Genomic DNA, 25,832 nt, shown 5'->3' with positions numbered 1-25,832 from the left:
CCCCCCCCCCCCCCCCCCCGCCGAGTATGGCTGTAATGCAGCCATTGTCCATTTTTAGCTTACACCAGCATGTCGAACCAACCAATTGATAAACTAAGATTTGGATTTTTTTCGTTACCTTTATTTGAAGGTATAGGAACCCCTTCAATATAGTCATAGGTGTGAGCTGAGAAAGGGGGCTGGTATAACTATGCTGGGTGAAATGGAGGTCTAGGTTGTCTGCTCACTCATGCCTTCTGCTCCTGCTTGGATTTGACCCCATGATGATACTTTGGTTTGATGTCAAATCACATCCTGCATCTGATATTTGCCCAAATGTGTGGATACTCCCGTTTTCAAGTATATAGTCCTTCAAGTACATGTCCATAGGTCCCTTTTGTGAAGTACTAGGGAAATCTTTAAAATGCATACTAGTGGCTTTCTCCTGGGAACTCAGCCACCTCTTCAGTCGACGGTTTCCAGGTGTGAAAACTGGCCCATTCCAGTAACTAAGCACGGGATCATGATTTCTTACCGGTCGCTCCCATGGGCCACTACTGAAACCAACTGTGCCAGTTTAGATCCTCCTGAATGTAATGTCAAGACAGAACTAGAAGTATAAGAGATTTCTTAGGTGATGCCTGTAAAAATGGAGGCATCAATACAATATGGGAAGAGGTAGAAAAAAGAGTCACTTGACAGTGAAGAAATCTGACAAATACTGCCTGAGCTAAGTGAGCAAGGTCAATATCACCAGTGGTAAGTCAGGTTACTAGCATATTTCCCTGCTATGGTATGACAAAAATGGCATTTTACCTCTAGTCTTCTTCCCAAGAACATACAGTCCCAGACTAATCATGAGAAAAACATCAAACAAATCCCAATTACGGGACATTCTATAAAATACAGACCAGTACTCCTAAAAACTGTGAAGGTCGTCAAAAACAGGGAAAACCTGAGAAACCATCACAACCAAGAGGAGTCTAAGCTTAGAAGCAAGACTACTAAGTGTAATGTGGTATCCTGAATGGGATCCTAGAAAATAAAACAGGCATCAGGTGAAAACTAAGAAAATCTGATTAAAGTGTGGACTTTAGTTAATAACAATGTATCAAAATCGGTTCATTAATTGTGACAAATATACTGTAAAATGTTAATAATGGGAACAGTAGGTTTGGAGTGTATGGGAACTCTCTGTACTGTCTTCACAATTTTTCTGTAAATCTAAAATTGTTCTAAAATAAAAAGTATTTTAAGAAAATAAAAAAAGAATACTTTGTGGCACATGAAAATTTTATACAGTTCAAATTTCAGTGTCCATAAATAAAGTTTTATTGGAACACAAACACACAAAGGGCTGGGAGAGCACGAGTGGGCAGGGAAAGCCTTCAGAGTACCGTGCATATCTGACACCTGTGAAATTCAGTTGGAGGAGGCTCAGACTGCAAGGCAACTCTGAGAAAATCTCAGCCCACACAAAGGGGAGCTGTGATGCAAAAATCCCCCATGGAGATCTTGCATGTTGGGAGAAGTAGGTGTTGGGCAGAAATGGCTTGTTAGGGCTGTCGTGCTCAGTCATTGACTGGGGTTGTCCTGGAAAAGTATAGCCTTGGCTGAGACACTGTGGCAGATTCCAACGTTGCTGCTGCTGATGGCTCTCAGCTAACTGCACTCCTCATGGCAGGTTCCATCTTTTGTTTTTTTAACTACCTTTTCACTTTAAAGTTTATTTTTTTTATTGAGGTAACATTGGTTTATAACATTATATAAATTTCAGGTGTACATCATTGTATTTTGATTTCTGTGTAGACTACATCATGTTCACCATCCAAAGACTAATTATCATCTGTCACCACACACATGTGCCCTTTTACTCCTTTCACCTTCCCCCTCCCCCTTCCCTCTGGTAACCACCAATCTAATCTCTATCTTTGTGCTTGTTTTGTTGTTGTTGTTGTTTTTCTCTTCCACTTATGAGTGGAATCATACAGTATTTGGCTTTCTCCATCTGACTTATTTCACTTAGCATAATACCCTCAAGATCCATCCATGATGTCACAAACTGCAAGATTTCATCTTTTTTTATAGCTGAGTAGTATTCCATTGTATCTATATACCACATCTTCTTTACCCATTCATCCATTGGTGGGCACTTATGTTGTTTCCAAGTCTTGGCTATTGTGAATAATGCTGCAATTAACATACGAGTGTGTATATCTTTTCGAATTAGTGTTTTCATGTTCTTAGGATTAATCCCCAGAAGCAAAATAGCTGGATCATATGGTGGTTCTACTCTTAATTTTTTGAGGAATCTCCATACTGTTTTCCCTAGTAGCTGCACCAGTTTACTTTCCCACCAGCGGTGTATGAGGGTTCCCTTTTCTCCACATCCTCTCCAACTCTTATTTCCTTTTTTAATTATAGCCATTCTGACGAATGTGAGGTGATATCTCATTGTAGGTACGGGGTTCTTTTTCTATTCTCTTTTCAAATTATTTTTTTATTGAAGTCATAATAGCTTACAACATTGTGAAATTTCGCTTGTACATTATTATTTGTCCATCACCATATAAAACTTCCCCTTCACCCTTTGTGCCCACCCCCCAACTCCCTTCCCCCTGGTAACCACTGAACTGTTCTCTTTGTCCGTGTTTATACTAAGGTGATATCTTAGCGTAGTTTTGATTTGCATTTCTCTGATGATTACATATGTTGAACATTTCTTCACGTGCCTGTTGACTCTCTGTGTATCTTCTTTGGAGAAAAGTCTGTTCATATCCTTTGCCCATTTTTTCATTGCGTTATTTGGTTTTTTTGTTTGTTGTTGAGTTGTATGAATGCTTTATATATTTTGGATATTAACCCCTTATCAGATATATGATTTGCAAAGATCTTCTTCCAGTTGTTAGGTTCTCTTTTCTCTTTGTTAATGGTTTTCTTTGACATGCAAGAGCTTTTTAATTTGATATAGTCCCACTTGTTTATTTTTTCTTTTGTTTCCCTTGCTTGAGGACACATGGTATTCAAAAAGATAGTGTTTCAGACCAGTGTTGAAGAGCATACTGCCTTGTATTTTCTTCTAGGAATTTTCTGGTTGCAAGTTTTACTTTAATCCATTTTGAGTTACTTTTTGTGTGTGGTGTAAGATAATGGTCTACTTTCATTCTTTTGCATGTGGCTGTCCAGTTTTCCCAACACTCTTTATTGAAGAGACTTTCCTTTATCCGTTGTATGTTCTTGGTTCCTTTGTTGGAAATTAGCTGTCATAGATGTGTGGGTTTGTTTCTGGACTGTCAGTTCTGTTCCATTGATCCATATGTTGGTGTTTGTGTCAGTACCATGCTGTTTTGGTTGCTACAGGTTTATAGTATATTTTGAAATCAGGGATTGTAATACGTCCTGCTTTGTTCTTTTTTTTCTCAGGATTACCTTGGCTATTAGGGGTCTTTTGTTGTTCCATATAAAGTTTAGGCTTTTTTGTTCTATTTCCCTGAAGAATGTCATTGGGACCTTGATAGGGATTGCATTGAATCTGTAGATTGCTCAGGAAGTGTGGACATTTTAACTATGTTAATTCTTCCAATCCAAGAGCATGGAATATCTTTCCATTTCTTTGTGTCTTCTTCAGTTTCATTCAACAATGTTTTATGATTTTCAGTGTACAGATCTTTCACTTCTTTGCTCAAATTTTTTCCTGGGTATTTTATTCTTTTTGTTGCAGTTGTAAATGAGATTGTATTCTTAATTTCTCTTTCTGCTATTTCATTGTTAGTGTATAGAAACACAACTGATTTTTGTATGTTGATTTTGTACCCCACAACTTTGCTATATTCATTTATTATTTCTAATAGTTTTTTGTGAGTTCTTTAGGGTTTTCTCTATATAAAATCATGTCATCTGCAAATAGCAGCAGTTTTACTTTTTCCTTTACAACTTGGAACCCTTTTGTTTCTTTTTATTGCCGGATTTCTCTGGCTAGGACTTCCAATACTATGTTAAATAAGAACGGCAAGAGTGGGCATCCTTGTCTCATTCCTGTTCTTGGAAGGATAGCTTTCAGTTTCTCACCACTGAGTATGATATAAACTGTGGGTTTGTCATATGTGGCTTTTATTATGTTGAGGTACTTTCCTTCTATAGCCATTTTATTCAGAGTTTTATCATAAATGGATGCTATATCTTGTCAAATGCTTTCTCTGCATCTATTGAGACGCTCATGTGATTTTTATTCTTCGTTTTGTTAATGTGCTGTATCATGTTGATTGATTTGTGGACATTGAACCATCCTTGCATCCCTGGAATAAATTCCATTTGATCATGGTGTATGATCTTTCTAATGTATTGTTGGATTCGATTTGCTGGTATTTTGTTGAGGATTTTTGCATCTATGTTCATCAGTGATATTGACCTATAATTTTCTTTTTTGTGTTGTCCTTGTCTGGTTTTGGTGTAGGTTAATGTTGGCCTCATAGAATGAGTTAGGAAGCTTCCCTTCCTCTTCAGTTTTCTGGAAGAGTTTGAGAAGGATAGGTATTAAGTCTTCTTTGAATGTTTGGTAGAATTCACCAGGAAAGCCATCTGGTCCTGGACTTTTGTTTTTTGGGAGGTGTTTGATTACATTTCGATTTCCTTACTATTGATTGGTCTATTCAGATTCTCTATTTCTTCCTGATTCAGTTTAGGAAGGTTTTATGATTCTAAGAATTTGTCCATTTCTTCTTGATTACCCCAGTTTGTTGGCATATTGGTTTTCATAGTGTTCTCTTATAATCCTTTGTATTTCCGTGATATCCATTGTAATTTCTCCTCTTTCGTTTCTGATTTTATTTATTTGAGCCTTCTTTCTTTTTTGCTTTGTGAGTCTAGCTAGAGGTGTGTCAATTTTTAATCTTTTCGAAGAACTAGCTCTTAGTTTCATTGCTTTTTTCTATTTTTTTTTGTAGTCTCTATTTCATTTATTTCTGTTCAGATTATTTCCTTCCTTCTACCGATAATTGAGCTTCCTTTGTTCTTTTTTCTACTTCCTTTAGATGTATTGTTAGATTGTTTGAGATTTTTCTTGTTTTTTGAGATAGGCCTGTATTACTATAAACTTCTCTCTTACTACCACTTTTACTGTATCCCATAAAATTTGGTATGTCATATTTTCATTTTCATTTGTCTCCAGGTATTTTCCTATTTCTTCTTTGATTTCTTTGTTGACCCATTAGTTTTTCAGTAGCATTTTGTTTGATCTCCACATATTTGTGGCTTTTAGAGTTTTCTTCTTGTAATTGATTTCTAGTTTCATATGGTTGTGATAAGATAAAATGCTTGGTATTATTTCAGTCTTCTTAAAATTATTGAGACTTGTTTGGTGACCTAATATGTGATCTCTCCTGGAGAATGTTCCACGTGCATTCAGAAAGAATGTCTTTTCTACAGTTTTTGGATGGAGTGTTCTGTATATATTTATTAGGTCCATCTGCTCTAATATGTCACTTAAGGCCAATGTTTCCCTATTGATCTTCTGTTTGCATGGTCTATCCATTGGTGTAAGTGGAGTGTTGAAGTCCCTACTACTATTGTGTTACTATTTCTCCTTTTTTGTCTATTAATAATTGCTTTATGTATTTAGATGCTCCTATGTTGGGGCCATGGATATTTACAAGTATTATAACCTCTTGTTGGATTGTTCCCTTTATCATTATGTAGTGCCCTTCTTTGTCTCCTGCGACAGTTTTTGTTTTAAAGTCTATTTTGTCTGATATTGAGTATTGCAACCCAGTTTTCTTTTCATTTCCATTTGCATGGAGTATCTTTTCCCATCCCTTTACTTTCATTCAGTTTGTGAGTATCTTTAGGTCTGAAGTGTGTCTCTTGTATGCAGCATACATACAGGTTGTTTAGTTTTATTCAGCCACCCTATATCTTTTGATTGGAGCATTTAGTACATTTACATTTAAAGTAGCTTGATAAGTATGTACTTATTGCCATTTTCTAACGTTTTTTCTGGATGTTTTTGTAGTTCTCCCTTCCTTCCTTCCTTCCTCCCTCCCTCCCTCCCTCCCTTTCTTGAGGATTAGCCCTGAGCTAAGACCTGTTGCCAGTCTTCCTCTTTTTGCTTGAGAAAGATTGTCCCTGAGCTAACATCTGTGCCCATCTTCGTCTGTTTTGTGTGTGAGACTCCTGCCACAGCATGGGTTGATGAGCGGTGTGTATGTCTGTACCCAGGATCCAAGCCAAAGTGGAGCTTAACCGCTATGCCCCAGGCAGGCCCTTCTGTTCCTTTCTTCTTCTCTTGCTCTCTTCCATTGTGATTTGATGGCTTTCTTTAGTGTTGTGTTTGGGTTCCTTTCTCTTTTGTGTATTTGTTATAGGTTTCTGATTTGTGATTACCATGAGGTTCTTATATAATAACCTATGTGAGTAGCAATCTATATTAAGTTAATGGTCTCTTAAGTCTGACCTCTTCACTAAAGCCCTACACTTTTACTCCCCCTCCCCACATTTTATGTTTTTGATACCATATTTTACCTCTTTTATTTTTGTATATCCCTTAACCTCTTATCATGGAAATAGATAATTTTAATACTTTTGTCTTTTGACCTTCACACTAGCTTTGTAGGTGGTTGATCCACTACCTTTTCTGTATATTTGCATTTACCAATGATATTTTGTCTTTGATAATTTTCTTATCCTATTTGCTGTCTTTTCCACTTAAACAAGTCCCTTTAATATTTCTTGTAAGGCCAGTTTAGAAGTGATGAACTCCTTTAGTTTTTGCTTGTCTGGGAAACTTTTTTTCTCTCCTTCCATTCTGAATGATAATCTTGTCAGGGAGAGTATTCTTGGTTGTAAGTTTTCTCCTTTCAGCACTTTAAATATATTGTGCCACTCCCTTCTAGGCTACAAAGTTTCTGCTGAAAAGTCAGTTGATAGCCTTGTGGGGTTTTGTTTGTACATAACTTGTTGCTTTTCTCTTTCAGCTTTTAGGATTCTCTCTTTGTCTTTAATTCTTGACATTTTAACCATAATGTGTGTTGGTGTGGGCCTCTTTGGGTTCATCTTGTTAGATAATCTCTATGCTTCCTGCACCTAGATGTCTGTTTCCTTCCCTATGTGTTAGGGATATTTTCAGGTATTATTTCTTCAAATAAGTTTTCTACCCCCTTGTCTCTCTCCTCTCCTTCTGGAACACCTATAATGTGAATGTTAGTACACTTGATGTTGTCCCAGAGGTCCCTTGGACTGTCCTCATTCTTTTTAATTCTCTTTTCTTTTCTCTGTTTATCTTAGGTGATTTCCTCTACTCTGTCACCCAGATCACTGATCTGTTCTTCTGTGTCATCTACTCTGCTGTTGATTGCCTCTAGTGAATTTTTCATTTCCATTATTTTATTCTTCAGCTCTGATTGGTTCTTTTTTATATTTTCCAATTCTTTGTTGAAGTTCTCACTGTTTTCCTCTATTCTTCTCCCCATTTCAGTGAGCATCCTTATGACCATTAGTTTGTACTCTTTAGCAGGTAGAGTGTTTATCTCTGTTTTAGTTCTTTTTCTGAGAATGTGTCCTGTTCTTTTATTTGGAACATATTCCTTTGTCTCCTCATTTTGCCTGCTTCCTTGTGCTTATTTCTATGTATAGGTAGATCAGCTATATCTCCTAATCTTGAAAATGTGGCCTTATGTAGGAGATGTCTTATAGGGTCCAGCAGCATGCCCCCCTCTCATCACCAGTGCCAAATGCTACATGGTGTCCCCTATTTGGGCTGTGTGTGCCTTTCTGTTGAGATGGGGCTGCTATTGCTGTTGGTGTATGGGTAGGCTTGGCCAGCCCCTGAGCTGGCTGGTTGTACAACCCAGCCACATATGGCTGCTATGGACACATTACTGGGCAAGGCAATCCCTTGGCACAGCTGGCTGCAAGGTCTAATAGCACACAACTATTGCTGTTTTGTAAGTTAGGTCCCCAGTGTGGCTTGTTGCTAGACGCAGGAGCTCACAATTGCTGCAGGTCTCCAGTGCAGCTCCTGCAGAGCATGGCTGTTGTGGGCCCTCTTTTGGGTGGGGCAGGCCTCTGACTAGATCTGGCTATGTTGCCCTGCAGTACACACCTGCCTCAGGAGGGCAGATGGGTGTAGCCAACGCCAGGCGTGGCAGCACATAATCCTTTCAGGTGTTGAAAGGTGGGGTAGATCCCCAGTGTGGCTGTTTACAATAGCCAGCAGCACAAGTCTGCTGCAGACTGACATGCCCCACCCTGCTGCAGAGGTCCCACACAGCCTGCCTATACCAACCCACAAATTCCCTGAGGGCTTCCTGGTGGGTGGGGCCAGCCCTTTGGACAGGCTGCCTGCCCTAGCTGTGCTCAGTTGCCTTGGGTGCTCTAGTGGGTGGGGCTGACCCCTGCACTAACAGGCTAGAGGAAGGAATCCAACTGGCAGCTGTGAGTTCTGTGTCAGCACAACTGCACTAGGTCACAGTAATGGCTGCTGCCTGTGTCTCAGTTTCTAGAGGGTGGGCCCAGCTGCCTCCTGCCTCTCTGGGATGCCTCTGAGCTTAGTAAGTGAGTCTCTTTTATCAATGGACTATGCACTTTCCTATCTGATGTTTTTGTGTTGCTTTCCAGATTGGGTGTATCTGTGTGTGGGCACTTTAAGAGCAGGCTTTTCCTTCTCTGAAGTTCTTTAGTTTTTCTCAGTGTATTCCCCATTGGTCTTCAAAGCCAGCAAAGCCAGGTATTATGGGATCTCATCTAGGTTGTGCTGAATCTAAAGGTTGAGATGCCCACTGTGGAGTTCAGATCCCCTGCTTCTCCGGTAAAAGCTTTGTCCCTTTGAGATGGCTCCTGGCTGTGAAGTTCTGAGGCTAGGGTGTGGTTTTTGTCTTCAGCATAGCTGTATCTCTGCCTCTTCCACCCCCATCAGTGCTGTCCCTTTTGTGGGGGTTCTTTTTATCCAGTTTCCAGATCTTTCTCAGAGGAAATTGTTCCACAGGTAGTCATAGATTTCTTGTGTCCATGGAAGGAGGTGAGTGCAGTTCCTGCTACACCGTCATCTTCCAGACTCCTCTGGCAGGTTCTATCTTGAAGGGAAATCTGAGGGATATGCCTCCATTTTGCCACAGTGAATTTAAGATTCGCTTGCTGTAACAGACGCTTCACATGGGTCAAATCATATATGCAGCAGATCTTACAGCTGTTAAGGTTTCACAGAGAAGATGGGGGGAAAGTAATTGTTAAAAAAAAAAAAGAGAGAGAGTGGGATTTAAAGAGCCTGAGATTAAACTCTCTTCCATGAGGAAAATAATTCCTGGAGGATGAGATGAAAATTCCCGTCGACAGGCAGGCTGAAGCTGTATGATGGGGTTATGGTATAATGGCCAAAGGATCAGTAGCAAAGCTTTCCTGGATCTCTGAGCACTGGGCTCAGTGTACAGTACAACCCAGATCCTAGGGCAAGGATCATATGTCAATATTGAGGGGAGAGAAAGATGCAGTGGTGAGAGAGTGGAAGGGGTTAAACTAGCAAATTAGGAACAGATTCTGTTATGAGGAACATCAGAGCCCATTGTTGGTGTGGACGCTGTGAGTGAACAGGAAATTCTGCTGTGAGTGGCAGGAGTCTGCTGCCACTGAGAGAGTGAGGAAGGATTCATTAAGTGGGAACCTTGGAGTAATCGAAGCTGAAGACATAGGAAAGTTTTCAAATGCAGACCTGGTAGGGCATGATAGGAAACTGTACTTTGGGCAGAAACACATCTGGGAAGTGCTTCAGGGAACTCTGGGATCTTAGACCTAATAATCCTTGATCTAGCTACTCACCACTTCCCTTTGAAATGCAGTTATAGGCATTCTACTCGGTATTGGTTGAAACTATACCTACTAATGAGAGACTCCACTAGTTTTAAAATCAGAGATTCCAATAAGAACCTGAGCATTTTCAGAAAACCAGTTAAATAAAAAACAGGCAGCTTATCAAAGTGACCTGATTAAATGGAAATGGTATATTCAGAAACCTGTCTGTAAACAAGAGGAGACCACCTCCCTGAGGCCAAGACTGTCCCCATGAAATGATTTGCTTCTAACTTTGAAGGCTTGTGGCCCACTATATGAGTTTCTATATTCAGAAAAAGAAAAAAAAATGATGAGGCTTGGTTTATGGATGGCAATGCTTGGTTAATGGAGGAGACTTGTTTCTGAAAGAATGCCAGCTAACAGAAAACTTGTAAAAGAAAAAAATATGGGATATGTCAGCAAAATGGACAGAGTTATATACAGTGTGGGTAGCATAACCCCTACTGAGATAAGTAGATGACAGCTAGCTAGCTAGAGATAGATAGATAAATAGATAGATAGATAGATAGATAGATTTATATATACATATAATGACTCAGTCAATGACCAGTGGTCTAACCATTTGTTTTGACATGTGGAACTCAGGGAATAAGACTTAAAAATACCAACATTTGGGGGCTGGCCCAGTGGCTTAGTGATTGAGTTCACATGCTCTGCTTTGGTGGCCTGGGGTTCACAGGTTTGGATCCCAGGCATGGACCTACACACTGCTCATCAAGCCATGCTGTGGTGGCATCCCACATACAAAATAGAAGAAGATTGCCACAGATGTTAGCTCAGGGACAATCTTCCTCAAGGAAAAAGAGGAATGTTGGCAACAGGTGTTAGCTCAGGGCCAATCTTCCTCAAACACACACACACAAAATACCATCATTTGGATGCTGGGCTTAAAGGAAAAACCATGAGCTCTTTATCTGAAAATATGGATTAGTCTTGTCTATGCCCTTCAGTCACATTCAGACGAAGAAAGTACTAGTGATTGAGACAAGATGTATTTATTTGTGTGTGCTTTGGCAGTGTTAGGTCCCTGAGATGAGAGTGCATGGGGCTGTAAGCTAAGTTTCAATAGACACATTTCTAGAAATTGCTCGTTTCTTGGGATTGTCCAGCTTGTAACTAGCCAAAGATGTATTTATGTTTTAGTCAGTAAACAGATCCCAAGGTTACATGGCTCATCACCCTTGGGAGCAATAAGTGATAACTAGTTTTTCTGTGGTATGGACACTTTTTTTGGTTTTGACTTTGTGACTGAGCCTTGACAAAGACAAAAAGATAAGACTATCCACAAATACAGACCCAAAGTTATATATCAACTGATCAGGAAATAGCGTCTTCTAGCACAGTAAATACACAATATGAAGGAGCAGGAAATGTAATGTGAAGTGATCCTTTCGATAATTCATAACCACAAAGCAGAGAAATAAATGAAAATGGGCATTTTAAGCAATTATTAGACAAAATAAGGGGGGTGATAGAGTATTAAGAAGTAGTGTTCCAGATTAAAAGAGTGTGTTTCAACTCACATTAAAAGGCAATAAAGGTAGATCACCAGTTGAATTATTTCTAAGAGATGGAGTTGAGGGGGTAGAGATGAAAGATGTAACTCAAAGTGTAATTACCTAAGTAATTTTTTAGATAATTTTTATTCCAGTCATTATTTTAAGAGCAGAGATTCAGTTATGTGTCTCCAAGATAGGAACAGTAGAATTCCAGTAATCTGTGACTTGTTATACAAATGTGACTGCTAGAATTTCATTAATAATGTTGATGGGCTGGATCAGCCCTGCTTCTCATGACTGAGGCAGATCTGTTGCTTATAGTGTCCTTCCCCAGGGCGCTGGGCGGGGGGCGGGGAACTCCACAGACACCATGACTGCAGGTTGGAATGAACAGAGGGAAGAGTTTGGTCGTGCCATATTTGCTGCTCACTATTTGGAGTATTTCTCAAAGCTGTCTCCTCTCATAGGGCAAAGGAAAGATGCAGATGGAGAGAAAGAAAAGAGCTAGCAGCATCAGGCAACCCTATATTGGCATTTAAAGAAGAGTAGAGAACAGGAGAATGTGCTGTTAGCATTCTTACTCTATGTGTCTGTACCCCTTAAGGAAGGATCTTGAGAGGAGACTCCAGCACTGATCCAGTCATCCCGAGCCTGTTGCTGTAGACTTGGATAAAGGCTATCCTGTATGGGCAATAATAAATGAACATTGTGGATGTGGCCGATTCCTAATGGGATACTTATAATTTGGGAATAGAAGTGGGAATAATAGGTTATTTAATCGGTGTTGAGTTTTTCTCCTTAGAACCCAGGCAAAAATTTACCTGACCAAACAGCCAGCCAGACTATGAACAGAAATGCAAAACAGATACCATGTTTTGGAATGTATCAAGGTATTGAAATTTATACCAACTTCCTAAATATAATGGAAAAGATCTAAAGTGGCTTACTCTACATAAATGACTACGTGACACTCTACATACGTACTCTGCAGAAATGACTACATGACACTCTACATGCATACTCTCCGTGAATGACTACATGACACTCTACATACGTACTCTACATGAATGACTACATGACACTCTACATACGTACTCTACGTGAATGACTACATGACACTCTACATACGTACTCTGCATAAATGACTACGTGACACTCTACATACGTACTCTACGTGAATGACTACATGATACTCTACATACTTACTCTACATGAATGACTACATGACACTACATACGTACTCTACGTGAATGACTACATGACACTCTACATACTTACTCTACATGAATGACTACATGACACTCTACATACGTACTCTACGTGAATGACTACATGACACTCTACATACGTACTCTACATAAATGACTACGTGACACTCTACATACGTACTCTGCATAAATGACTACATGACACTCTACATGCGTACTCTACGTGAATGACTACATGACACTCTACATACGTACTCTGCATAAATGACTACATGACACTCTACATACTTACTCTACGTGAATGACTACATGACACTCTACATACGTACTCTACATGAATGACTACATGACACTCTACATACGTACTCTACATGAATGACTACATGACACTCTACATACGTACTCTGCATAAATGACTACATGACACTCTACATACGTACTCTGCATAAATGACTACATGACACTCTACATACGTACTCTACGTGAATGACTACATGACACTCTACATACGTACTCTACGTGAATGACTACATGACACTCTACATACGTACTCTACGTGAATGACTACATGACACTCTACATACGTACTCTACATAAATGTGCATAAGCAAAATGACATTGCTTTTGTAGATGGCTTCTAAGTCCTATATGAAAAATAGTCTTGATATAACATGGTGCAATGATAATTGGTTTAGGAGCCATGAACCAGAATTTTAAAAAAACTAATTTTTATGAATCAGAGATATAATAAAGAAAAGGCAGTAAAATGGAAGCCCATGAAGAGTTTCTGTTTCTGGATCCTGGCCAAGAGTGACAGGTGCAGAAGCTTTGTGAACATGGACAATGTAAACTTAAAAGGTTTTGAGACAGTGGGTTTATATGCAACTATTCCATACAAATAGCCAGAACTATTATTAATGCTAGGAATTATGGGAGCAAATGTCCATAGTTAGACAATGGCTGGGGATTCTGGGATCACAGTTTAGGGAAGCACAAAACTAGACTCGCTTTGGGACAGCAGTGACAGGCAAGCCATTATTAGACCTTGTGAGCTGAGATATAACCCAGGTGAACGGTTCTCAGGCCCATTCTATTTTCCCACTGGTGGGAGTAGACTTACTGACTGATAATGCCTCTGTTGGGAACCAAGTCTCATTGGATCATGTGTTATTATATTAATAAAATATGTCTAAATCCCTTTTAATGGCTGCAAAAATTTCTACTGCGTGAATGCTGTCTGTATGACCTGCCTGCCTCCTTTTATTGACGTTCCTGTTCTTTCAAACACATTACATGAATGGCAGTGGCTCTTGATCTTCCTGCTCAGAAGGAGATTCCCCATGACTTCAGTTCATTTCCAGCCTTGGGGGACATGGGAGGCAGTTCTCCCTTTACACCATGTCTCCATGTAAGTCCATAAAGTGTGGATAAAAAAGTCTAGGACTGTTTATTTGAAAGTTTTCTACAAGTGACCAGTGGTTAGGAGAAGAGCGCAGGCACAGCTGGTCCTGAGTCTCTCCCGCTTTGCTCGCTGGTCTCCTCTGTCCTTTCCTCCCTCTCCTTTTGTTGTGAGTTGCCGCTCTGTCTCTCTCCTCAGCCCAGGGCCTCCTTCTAGGGCTGACTTATCCAGGAGGCACCGCAGGCAAGGGCCTAGGGCCACTACACTTTTAGGGACCCACGAAAATGTTTTAATTTTAATTTCTTTTAAAATCAAAAGAAAAATTAATACAATGATAACATATAACGATGCTTCCAGCCTGGATTATATTCTTCTTCATACCAACAGTTATAAAATATAATTTTTAGTATTTTTTATGGCAGAAGGGGCCTATGAAGGTAAAGCATAGGGACCAGCCCTGCTTGGACTAAGTTGGTGATTTATTTGAGTCTTTGGTGTGAGTTAGGGGCACAGAATTATCCTCCGAGATACACATGAGAAAAAAAAAGGGAGAGTGAATAAGACTAATACTTTGAGATCAAGCCCTGCCACAAACACATGTATCTGAGCACTTGTCCAATTATTTTCTTGGAATAATTGTAAAAACTGGGATGTCACGGTATACAAATGTTGCAGGCATCTGATTTGTTTTACCACAGTCACCTTTCAGAAAATGTTAACAATTCATACTCCTATGACCAGAGGATGAGGGTGCCTAGTTCTCCACCTCCTGTTCAATGTGGACTCCTGTTCAATGGGGAATACTATTATTCTTTTTCCTCTTTGTGAATCTGACAGAGTACAAACGCCATCTCCATATTTTAACTTTTTTTTTTGGTGAGGAAGATTGGCCCTGAGCTAACATCTGCTGCCAGTCTTCCTCTGTTTTGTATGTAGGATGGCTTGATGAGTGGTCTGTAGGTCTGCACCCAGGATCCAAACCTGCAAACCCGGGCCCGCCGAAGCGGAGTGCTTTAACTCAACCACGAAACCACTGGGCCCACCCCTTAACTTTCTTTTAATGCTAGTGAAGTAGGACTTCTTTTTCTTGTGCTTATTGGCTGTTTCAGTTCTTTCATTGTTTGCCTGTACATTTTCTTTGCCCATTCCTCAGTTAGAGTTTTCATTGTTTTCTCACTGATAAGTGACAACGTATATATTTAAGAACGATAACCATGCTACATCATATGGGTTGCAGTATCTGTTCCCAGTTTCTCACTTGCTTTTATATTTGTCTGTCGTTTTGTTTAGAACCTCTCTGTGGGAGGAAAGATGGCTGTCAGTAACCCCAGGCCTAGCTCCTTTATCTCACAAACAAGGAGAGACGATCTGCCTTACTAGCTGCAGCCCAAAACACAGGAAGGACTCCACATGGTTTAGCCTGGGTCCTGCTCTCGTTCTTTACCAAGCACCATACCCAGAGAATGCAGAGAAAGCTCAAGCAAGACTCTGATTGGCCCGATCTAGGATGTGTGGCCGTTCCAGTCTGTGGAGATGGAGGAGCAGGCACTGTGCTTGACAGCCAAACCACGGCTACACGGAGCTGGTGGGTGGGAAATTGTTCCTGATGCAGAAACCAGAAACAGTGTAGTTACCACAGTTAATTACAGCAGTGTGCCACAGCAATTGTTCCCAAATTGATAGCCAGTTGTCTGGAAATCATTTTTTGAATAATCACTTAATCCCCAAATATGTTTGGACAGATACCAGGACAAAAATTCTGACCAAATACCATTTTGAATTTGAAATTTCAGCACTTGAAAATGCTGAATTACAGTTAAACTTATTTCTTTACTATATACTACAGGAGTTCCCAGAGCCTTTGATAGGCTAAATATGAATTAAGGATCTCTAAACTGTGTATAGAATATGAAGTTTTTCACCCTTATTATCATCAAGCACTTTCTCACATATCTGCTCTGTTTTCAAGAGAATATAGTTTGGTAAAATGCTGCCATATATTAAATTTTTATAAACACTTGCATTTATTTTTGGACTTTTTACTTTATTCCATTGATCTGTTTTGTTAGGTTAGTGGTAAGAAATGGATTATGCTGATGTGATGGTTAATTTTATGTGTCAGTTTCTGGGCTAAAGGATGGTAAAACATTATTTCTGGGTATGTCCATGAGAATGTGTCCAGAAGATAATTAGCATTTGAATCAGCAGATGAGTAAGGAAGATCCCCTCCCCAGTGTGAGTAGGCCCCGTTCAATATTGTTGAGGGCCCAAATAGAACAAAAAGGTGGAGGAAGGACAAATTCGCTCTCTGTTGAGCTGGGACACCATCTTCTCCTGCCCTTGGCCATCAACGCTCCTGGTTCTCCAGCCTTCAGACTCAGACTGGGACACACACTCTTGGCTCTCGTGGTTCTCAGGCCTTCTGACTTGAACTGAGACTACAACACCAGCTCTCCTGGGCCTCCAACTTGCAGATGGCAGATCATGAGATTTCTCAGCCTCTGTACTCACGTGAGCCAATCCCACATAATAGATAGATCTCTTTCTATATATCTATATATGTCCTATTGGTTCTCTTTCTCTGGAGCACCCTGACTAATATAACTGAGATGCTGTTAACCAAGAGACCTAAGAATATCATCCGTCTCACTCCTCTGCCTGCCCTTGACACACACTCCCCAGCTGCATGAGAATTATGCAAGGCAAAGTAATACTTTACTGTTAGCAAGGGCTTTGTCCCCAACCCCCCGCTAGAGAACAATAGTGAGCTTGATTAAGCCATGTCCAACTATGGCCTGTGTGCTCTCCCACCCCAGTACCTAACCCTGGATCTCAGGGTTTACCATAGAGTGGAATTGAAAGCCATACCTGCCGCACCAGAGGAAAGAGAAGCAAAGGAATGTAGCAGATGTACATCCCAGGCCTATCCTATGTGAGTAACGATAAAAGTGTTACAAACTCCAGGAGGAGCTGCACCCAGACATGGAAGAAAAATAGAGAAGAGATCACAGCCCGGGTCATTATGACTTTTTATTTCCTTTGAATACTCCACTCCAAATAACAGGACCCAGTCAGTTCGATGGAATATGACAAACTGAGTTTAGTATATCTGCTACAGGTGGAAGGAGAGGGCTAGAATGAATATGAGGAGCTTGAACTCCTCATAGAGGCTGGTTAGTTCATTCTAACTCCAGTAAGATCCTTTTTATTATTATTATCGTAATCTAGTACATTTTCTCATCTCTCGTAGAGAAATCGCTCCTCATTTTTTCTTTTTTCAATTTTATTTTTTTGCTATTCTCACTTTTCCATGAACTCTGGGATCATTTTGTCAAATTATTAGAAAATCACGTTAATATTTTTCATTGGGATTATTGTAATTGTGGTTGTGTTCGATTTGTGATTTAAATTAGTGAAAATTGACACTTCTCGGAGCAGTTTTCTAATTTAGGAAACTAGCTCCATATTTACTCACTTTATTTGTGTACTGTCATTTATTTCTTAGTTGCTTTCCTCTAAGGACACTTTTTGTGCTCTGCCTCTCAGCTGCTGCTTTTCTTCCACTATTTTTTTCATTTCTTCCCTAACCCTTCTCCCCCACATTCCTTGCTCTTTCTTCTCCTCCCGGTGTGATGATACATTCTTGTATTACAACAAGTTTGTCTAAGTGTATGTATGTATTTGACTCAACAGCTTAACAGTTTTATAATTTATATGTAATAATTAGGACTTAAATAAATTTATTAACTAGTAGGTTATTTAATGTCAAAGAACTTTTGCATAAAATTTCCTTTGTATCTATTTTAATGCTAAATTTGTTATTTATATTCCAATAAAACTATGAACATCAATTGTATTAAACATTTATTACTCTCCTTAAAAAACAGACTATAATGCAGCTTTAGTATTGATGTATTCTGTTGAACTGTTAACATAACTTAAAAGCAAGACAAATAGTATCTTTGTAAATAGAATGATTAAAAACTTTATCCTATTCTAAAACCTTGATACTTTCGATTAAGTCCTTCTTTACTTTTTCTGCTTCTGATTCCTTTACAGAGGTGTAGTAATGTGTATTTTGTTGCCCTCCCAGGCTGACAGCCTTCCTATAAGCAGGCTCTATTCATTGCTGTCCTCTCAAATTCTGTCAATCAGGATGTTGATTTCAGGAATAACCATCACCAAAATCCGGGTTAGATGCCATATTAGGTTTCCTAGGGCTACAAATACCACAAACTGAGCGAGAGAAACTTATTCTCTCACATTTCTCGAGGCCCGAAGTCCAAAAGCAAGGTGTTGGCTGGGCCATGTTCCCACTGAAGCCTCCAGGACATGATGCTTCCTTGCTCTTGCAGCTTCTAATAGCCCATGGCATTCCTTGGCTTGTGGCAGCCTAACTCCCATCTCCGCCTCAGCTTCACATGGTCTTCTGCTCTCTGTGTCTGTCTGTGTCTTCATGTAGCATTCCCCTCTCTGTATCTCTTCTCTACTTATAAGGGCCCTGGTCATATTGGATTAGGGCCTATCCTAACCACCTCATCTTAACTTGATTATATCTGCAAGGACTCCATTTCCAAATGTCATTCTGAGGTACAAGAGGTTAGTATTGAACGTATCTTTTGGAGGGACTCAACCTAATCCGTAATAGGTGCCTTGTCTGGGGATGCTGGTATCTCTCCTGTGGTAACTTATTTTTCTGCCTCCTATGCAAAGCAGAAACTAGCTCTCTCCACTGTATCTCCAGTCGGATATAGGCACGATCCCTTTCCTCCTTTTTCCTCATACTTGGAGTGTGGATGCGAAGCCATAGATGGAGCAGCCGTCTTGTGACTGTGAGATAAGAGGCATGAATGGAAAAGCCACATGCTACGGATGATGGAGCAGGAAAACAGGAAGAGAAGGAAATATTGACATCTTGTTGCTATGGCACCAGCCCTGGACTCCCCACCTTGGACTTATTATTATTTTAGAAAGATTATACCCCATTGTAGTTGTCACTGTAGATGAGTTTTTGTGCAACGAGTACACCTTCCCTCCTTTCAAAAACAACCTCGAAACAGTGCAACTCAAAATGAAACAGCTATATTAATGGACTGCTTCCTCAGGCCTAACTGCTCATGCAAATCTATGAAGTCAATCATGCTTAGTAGCGATGGAGGATTGGCATATCTGAGCGGCTCAACACAAGCAGATAGCATCTTTTTTTAAATAACAAATAGTGTATATTTTAGTTCTATTTTTCTTGTTCTTTCTGTTTTAAGTCAGTGTGATCTTCCACATTTTCACACCTACTAGTAAGGTTGTTAAGTCCAGTCTCGTTGGTGACAGATGTCCTCCTTACTAAAGGACTGTCAGCACCAACCCACCTGTGCACGTGTGTGATGGTGTTTTGCTTCATCTTTGCCAACTTTAATTTCAGATATCAGTGACCTCAGACACTGCCCAGAGCAGAGTTCCCGTTTGGTTTCTGATCTGGCTGGCTACTTCTCAGTCCTTTCTCTGCCTCACTCAGCTTTCCTAATACTGACTTTGGCCTAAGTTCTTAACCCTTCTTTTAACTGGCAGCCCCATGGAATCCTGGCTGAGCCTTCCTATATTGGGTTAATGAAAATGGTAATCCGCTAGCAAGACTGAGCAAGAAGAAAAAGAGAGAAAACAAAAGTTGCCAATAGCAGGAATAAAACAAAGGACACTAATGGAGGCCCTTGAGAAATTAAAAGAATAGTAAATGAATATAACAACTAACTTTTTGTCAAAAGATTCAACAGTTTCAATGGAATATGCAGGTTCTTTAATGAGTCTACTTCCAAAATCAACATGAGAATAAAGAAAAAAATATGAATAGCCTCATGTCAAAAATTGTGAAAGGTCTGAGACTGTATCCTGCTTGCAAGCTAACAAGCTGGTCAGTCGCAGTTTCAAAGATACTGAAAGAAAATACGAGACTTGGGTGAGAGACAAAGGACAGTATTTTCCTTACAGCAATGGTAATGAGTTAAAGCTTTTAAAAATATTTCTATTTCTTAAATTTTATTTATATTAAAGATATACATATGCATAATTTAAGAAATCAAATAATTCTATAAGGCCCGTAATAAAACAGTTGCCCCTGGAACCACAGCTGACAGGACATGCTTTAGAAGATGCTTTAGGGGCCGGCTCCGTGGCCGAGTGGTTAAGATCGCGCGCTCCGCTGCGGCGGCCCAGGGTTCGGATCCTGGGCGCGGACATGGCACTGCTCGTCAGGCCATGTTGACGCGGCGTCCCACATCCCACAACTAGAAGGACATGCAACTGAGATATACAGCTGTGTACAGAGGGGGTTTGGGGAGACAAAAGCAGAAAAAAAAAGAAAAAAAGATTGGCTACAGTTGTTAGCCCAGGTGCCAATCTTTGAAAAACAAAAAGGAAAAAAAAAAGAAGATGCTTTAGCATAGAAGCCACAAGCGGAAAACAGGAAAGAAAAAAATTGAGAACTAAAACATTCAAAGGAAACAGCAAAATAGCTGTTGAAACCACCATTTCCTTTGGATTGAGCAAGTTTAAAGTAATTTTCTTCTTAGAAATGAGGGATTAACTAAGCTAAAAATGTGGAACTAGTTGAATAGTGTAAACATTGATTGTGTAAGTCTCAAGGCTATAAAATTATATTGGCTACATTATCTCTTGGACCATTTATGTCTTGTATTCCTACCTGTAAACATTCAGGTTGTGTTCAGATGCCAAACAAATTTAACTCATGAATGACTGAATCTACAACATTATTCAGTATGATGTAAGCACTTCATTAACACAAGCACTAAGCTATTAATATTTGTTCGTTTCTGCCTGTTTATTGCTTTAGAAAGTACATTTATCCTGTTTGAATTTATAATGATTTTTTAAATTAGGCCATCACAATTATCTTAGGATATTTGATGTACTATAAATGAGGACTAAATATTCAAAATAAAATGTGGAAAAAATTATTTAAATGTAATTTTTTTTAGAAAAATCAAAGGGAAAATTTAGAAATTGGGTTCTTTTATTCTCATATTTAACAAATGTTTAACTGAAATTTGCAACAATGGACTAATTCTTTGAAACAGGAAAGAATAAAACGTGTTGCTTGAAGAGATTGGCATAATTTTTTAACAAAGTTAAGAAGTCATACAAAACAGCATATTTCACTTTACATTTGACATTCAAAGTAAAGAAGGTCATTAAAATATATAAATATCAGGGCTCTTCATCAATTTTCCCAAGGTATCTTATATTCCTGTGACATTTAAATCAGTCTCTTTTTTTCCAGTTGTTTTATTGAGGTCTTATTGGTTTATAACATCATGTGATTTAGAGTGCACATTATTGTTTATCAATTTCTATATAGACTGCATCATGCTCACCACCAGAAGTCTAATTTTTATCCATCACCATACATATGTGCCCCTTTATCCCTTTGACCCAAATCGTAGTCCCCTTCCCCTCTGGAAACCACTAATCTATTCTCTTTATCCATGTGTTCGTTTATCATCCACATATGAGTGAAATCATGCAGTATTTGTCTTTCTCTGTCTGGCTTATTTCGCTTAACATCTATGTTGTTGGGATGATTTGGGGATGGGATCTCAAAGTGGGGTGATTTTGTCTTTTTCTGTGGCTGAGCAGTATTCCATTGTATGTATTTACCACATCTTCTTTATCCATTCATCCATAAAAGGACACTGGGGTTGCTTCCGTGTCTTGGCTATTGTGAATGATGCTGCAGTGCACATAGGGGTGCATAAATCTCTTTGACTTGTTGATTTCAAGTTCTTTAGATAAATACCCAGTAGTGGGATAGCTGGATCATATGGTATTTCTGTTTTTAATATTTTGAGAAACCTCCATACTATCTTCCATAGTGGCTGCACCAGTTTGTGTTCCCACCAGCAGTGCACGAGGATTCCCTTTTCTCCACACCCTCTCCAACATTTGTTGTTTTTTGTCTTGGTAATCATAGCCATTCTGACAGGTGTAAGGTGATATCTCATTGTAGTTTTGATTTCCATTTCCCTAATATTTAGTGATGTTGAACATCTCTTCATGTGTCTGTTGGTCACCTGTATATCTTCTTTGGAAAAATGTCTGTTCAGATCCTCTGCCCAGTTTTTGACTGGGTTTGTTTTTTTGTTGTTGAGTTGTATGACTTCTTTATATATATTTTGGAAATTAACCCCTTGTCAGATATATGATTTGCAAATATTCTCTCCCATGATTGGTAAGTTGTCTTTTAATTTTGTTATTGGTTTCCTTTGCCTTGCAGAAGCTTTTTAGTCTGATATAGTCCCATTTGTTAATTTTTTCTTTTGTTTCCCTTGCCTGAGTGGACATGGTATTCGAAAAGATGCTGCTAAGACCAATGTCAAAGAGTGTACTGCCTATATTTTCTTGTAGGAGTTTTATGGTTATAGGTTTAACATTCAAGTCTGTAATCCATTTTGAGTTAATTTTTGTAGATGGTGCAAGATAATGGTCTACTTTCATACTTTTTCACGTGGCTGTCCAGTCTCCCCAAAACCACTTAGTGAAGAGACTTTCCTTTCGCCATTGTATATTCTTGGCTCCTTTGTCAAAGATTAACTGTCCGTAGATGTGTGGTTTTATTTCTGGGCTTTCAATTCTGTATCATTGATCTGCATGTCTGTTTTTCTGCCAGTACCATGCTGTTTTGATTATTGTAGGTTTGTAGTATATTTTGAAATCAGGGATTGTGATGCTTTGTTCTTTTTTCTCAGGATTTCTTTGGCTATTCAAGACCTTTTGTTGTTCCATATAAATTTTAGAATTCTTTGTTCTGTTTCCGTGAAGAATGTCATTGGGCTGATTGGGATTGCATTGAATCTGTAGATTGCTTTAGTAATATTGACATTTTAACTATGTTTGTTCTTTCCATCCATAAACATAGAATATCTTTCCATTTCTTTATATTGCCTTCAATTTCTTTCAATAATGTCTTACAGTTTTCAGTGTACAGGTCTTTCACCTCTTTGGTTAAATTTATTCCTAGATATTTTGTTCTTTTTGTTGTGATTATAAATGGGATTGTATTCTTGACTTCCCTTTCTACTAGTTTGTTATTAGTGTATAGAAATGCAACTGATTTTTTAAATTGATTTTGTACCCTGCAAGTTTGCTATAGTTGTTGATTATTTCTAATAGTTTTCTGATGGATTCTTTTGGATTTTCTATATAAAGGATCATATCGTCTGCAAACAGTGAGAGTTTCATTTATTCCTTTCCAATTTAGATTCTTTTTATTTTTTCTTGCCTAATTGCTCTGGCCAAAACCTCCAGTACCATGTCAAATAAGAGCGGCAAAGTGGGCACTTTTGTCTTGTTTCTGTTCTTAGAAGGATGGCTTTTAGTTTTTCACTGTTAAGTATGATGTTGGCTGTGGGTTTGTCATATATGACCTTTATTATATTGAGGTACTTTCCTTCTATACCCATTTTATTGACAGTTTTTAATCATAAATGGATGTTGGATCTTGTCAGATGCTTTCTCTGCATCTATTGAAATTATCATGTGATTTTTATTCCTCATTTTGTTAATGTGGTGGGTTGCATTCATTGCTTTGTGGATGTTGAACCATCTCTGAATCCCTGGCATAAGTCCCACTTGATCATGGTGTACGATCCTTTTAATGTATTGCTGAATTCGGTTTACCAAGATTTTGTTGAGAATTTTTGCATCTATGTTTATTGGCAATATTGGCCTGTAATTTTCCTTCTTTGTGTTATCCTTGCCTGGTTTTTGTGTCAGGGTAATGTTGGCCTCATCATTTGAGTTAGGAAGCATTCTATCTTCTGCAATTTTTTGGAATAGTTTGAGAAAGATAGGTAATAAATCTTCTTGTGATGCTTAGTAGAGTTCTACAGAGAAGCCATCCAGTCCTGGACTTTTGTTTTTTGGGAGGTTTTTGATCACTGTTTTGATCTCATGTGATTGGTCTATTCAGATTCTCTATTTCTTCTTGATTCAGTTTTGGGAGGTTGTATGAGTCTAAGAATTTATCCATTTCTTCTAGGTTATCCAATTTGTTGGCGTATAGTTTTTCATAGGAATCCCTTATAATCCTTTGTATTTCTGTGGTATCCATTATAATTTCTCCTCTTTAATTTCCAATTTTATTGATTTGAGCCCTCTCTCTTTTTTTCTTAGTGAGTCTGGCTAAGGGTTTGTCAATTTTTTTAATCAGGAACCAGCTCTCAGTTTCATTGATCCTTTTTACTGTTTTTTTTGGTCTCTATTTCATTTATTTCTGTTCTAATTTTTATTATTTCCCTTCTTTGGGCTTTGTTTGTTCTTTGTCTAGTTCTGTTAGGTGTAGTTTAAGATTACTTATTTGAGATTTTTCTTGTTTGTTGAGGTGGGCCTGTATTGCTATGAATTTCCCCCTTATAAATGCTTTTGCTGCATCCCATAAGAGTTGGTATGTTGCATTTTCATTTTCTTTTGTCTCCAGGTATTTTTTAATTTCTCCTTTGATTTTTTAATTGATTCAGTGGTGTTCAGTAGCATGTTGTTTAGTCTCCACATATTTGGGACTTTCCCAGCTTTTTTCTTGTAGTTGATTTCTAGTTTTATAGCATTGTGGTCAGAAAAGATGCTCTATATGATTTCAATCTTCTAAAATTTATTGAGACTTGCCTTGTTTCCCAACATATGGTCTATTTTTGAGAATATTCCATGTGCACTAGACAAGAATGTGTATTCTGCTGTTTTTGGATGGAATGCACTATATATGTTAAGTCCATCTGATTAAGTGTTTCATTTAAATCCACTGTTTCCTTGTTGACTTTCCATCTGGATGATCTATCCATTGATGTAGCTAGGGTGTTGAGGTCCACTATTCTTATTGTGTTGCTATTAATTTCTCCCTATAGATCTGTTAATAGTTGCTTTATATACTTTGGTGCTCCTGTGTTAGGTGCATATATATTCATAAGTATTATGTCCTCTTGGTGGAAAGTCCCTTTTATCATTATATACTGTCCCTCTTTGTCTCTCATTGTCTTTTTTATCTTGAAGTGTGCTTTGTCTGGTAGAAGTGTAGCAACACCTGCTTCTTTTGTTTGCCACTTTCTGGGAGTATCATCTTCCAACCTTTCGCTCTGAGCCTATGCTTGTATTTAGAGCTGAGATGTGTTTCCTGGAGGCAGCATATTGTTGGGTCTTGTTTTTTAATCCATCCAGCTACTCGGTGTCTTTTGATTGGAGAATTCAATCTATTTACATTTAGAGTGATTATTGATATATGAGGGCTTATACTGCCATTTTATCTCTTGTTTTCCAGTTGTTCTATATTTCCATTGTTTTTCTTGTCTTTTATTTCAGACTGCCATTTCAATTTGGCAGTTTTCTGTGGTGGTTTTCTCACTATTTATGAATTGTGGCTTTGCTCTGATTTTTTTTTAAAGATTTTATTTTTCTCCTCAAAGCCCCCAGTACATACTTGTGTATTTTTAGTTATGGGTCCTTCCAGTTGTGGCATGTGGGGTGCCACCTCAGCATGGCTTGATGAGTGGTGCCATGTCTGCGCCCAGGATTCAAACCAGCAAAACCCCGGGCCACTAAAGCAGAGCACGTGAACCTACCCACTTGGCCATGGGGCTGTCCCCTGCTCTGATTTTTTGTTTAGTGGTTACCGTGAGGTTTGTATAAAATATCTCATAGATGAGATAGTCCATTTTCTCAAAGCCTCTTATCTTTATTAGTCTAGTCAGGTTTCATCCCTTTCCTCTTCTTCTTCTGAATTATTGTTGTCACAAATTATTCTGTTTTGTATTGTCAGTTTGTGACTAAGTTGAAGTGTTTATAGTTACTTTTGATGCTTTCCTTTCCTTTATCTTTTAGTTATAATTGAATATTTGCTACCCTGTCGTGAAA

General features: G+C 38.8%; 1 protein-coding gene across 1 annotated transcript in view; it reads left to right on the top strand.

Moving 5' to 3' along the window:
* The first annotated feature begins 8,399 nt into the window (after window positions 1–8,399).
* The window catches only part of GLIPR1 (GLI pathogenesis related 1), a 46,656-nt gene continuing 29,223 nt past the window's right edge, over window positions 8,400–25,832 (top strand). The window contains exon 1 of the mRNA XM_046646182.1: window positions 8,400–8,522. The gene's annotated coding sequence lies outside the window, so the exon portion shown is untranslated. The remainder of the gene's footprint in view (window positions 8,523–25,832) is intronic.

The sequence above is a fragment of the Equus quagga genome, chromosome 19, assembly GCF_021613505.1.
Source record: "Equus quagga isolate Etosha38 chromosome 19, UCLA_HA_Equagga_1.0, whole genome shotgun sequence".
NCBI lineage: Eukaryota > Metazoa > Chordata > Mammalia > Perissodactyla > Equidae > Equus > Equus quagga.
Note: the sequence above shows the minus strand (reverse complement) of the source record. Positions and strands in the feature narration are given on the sequence as shown.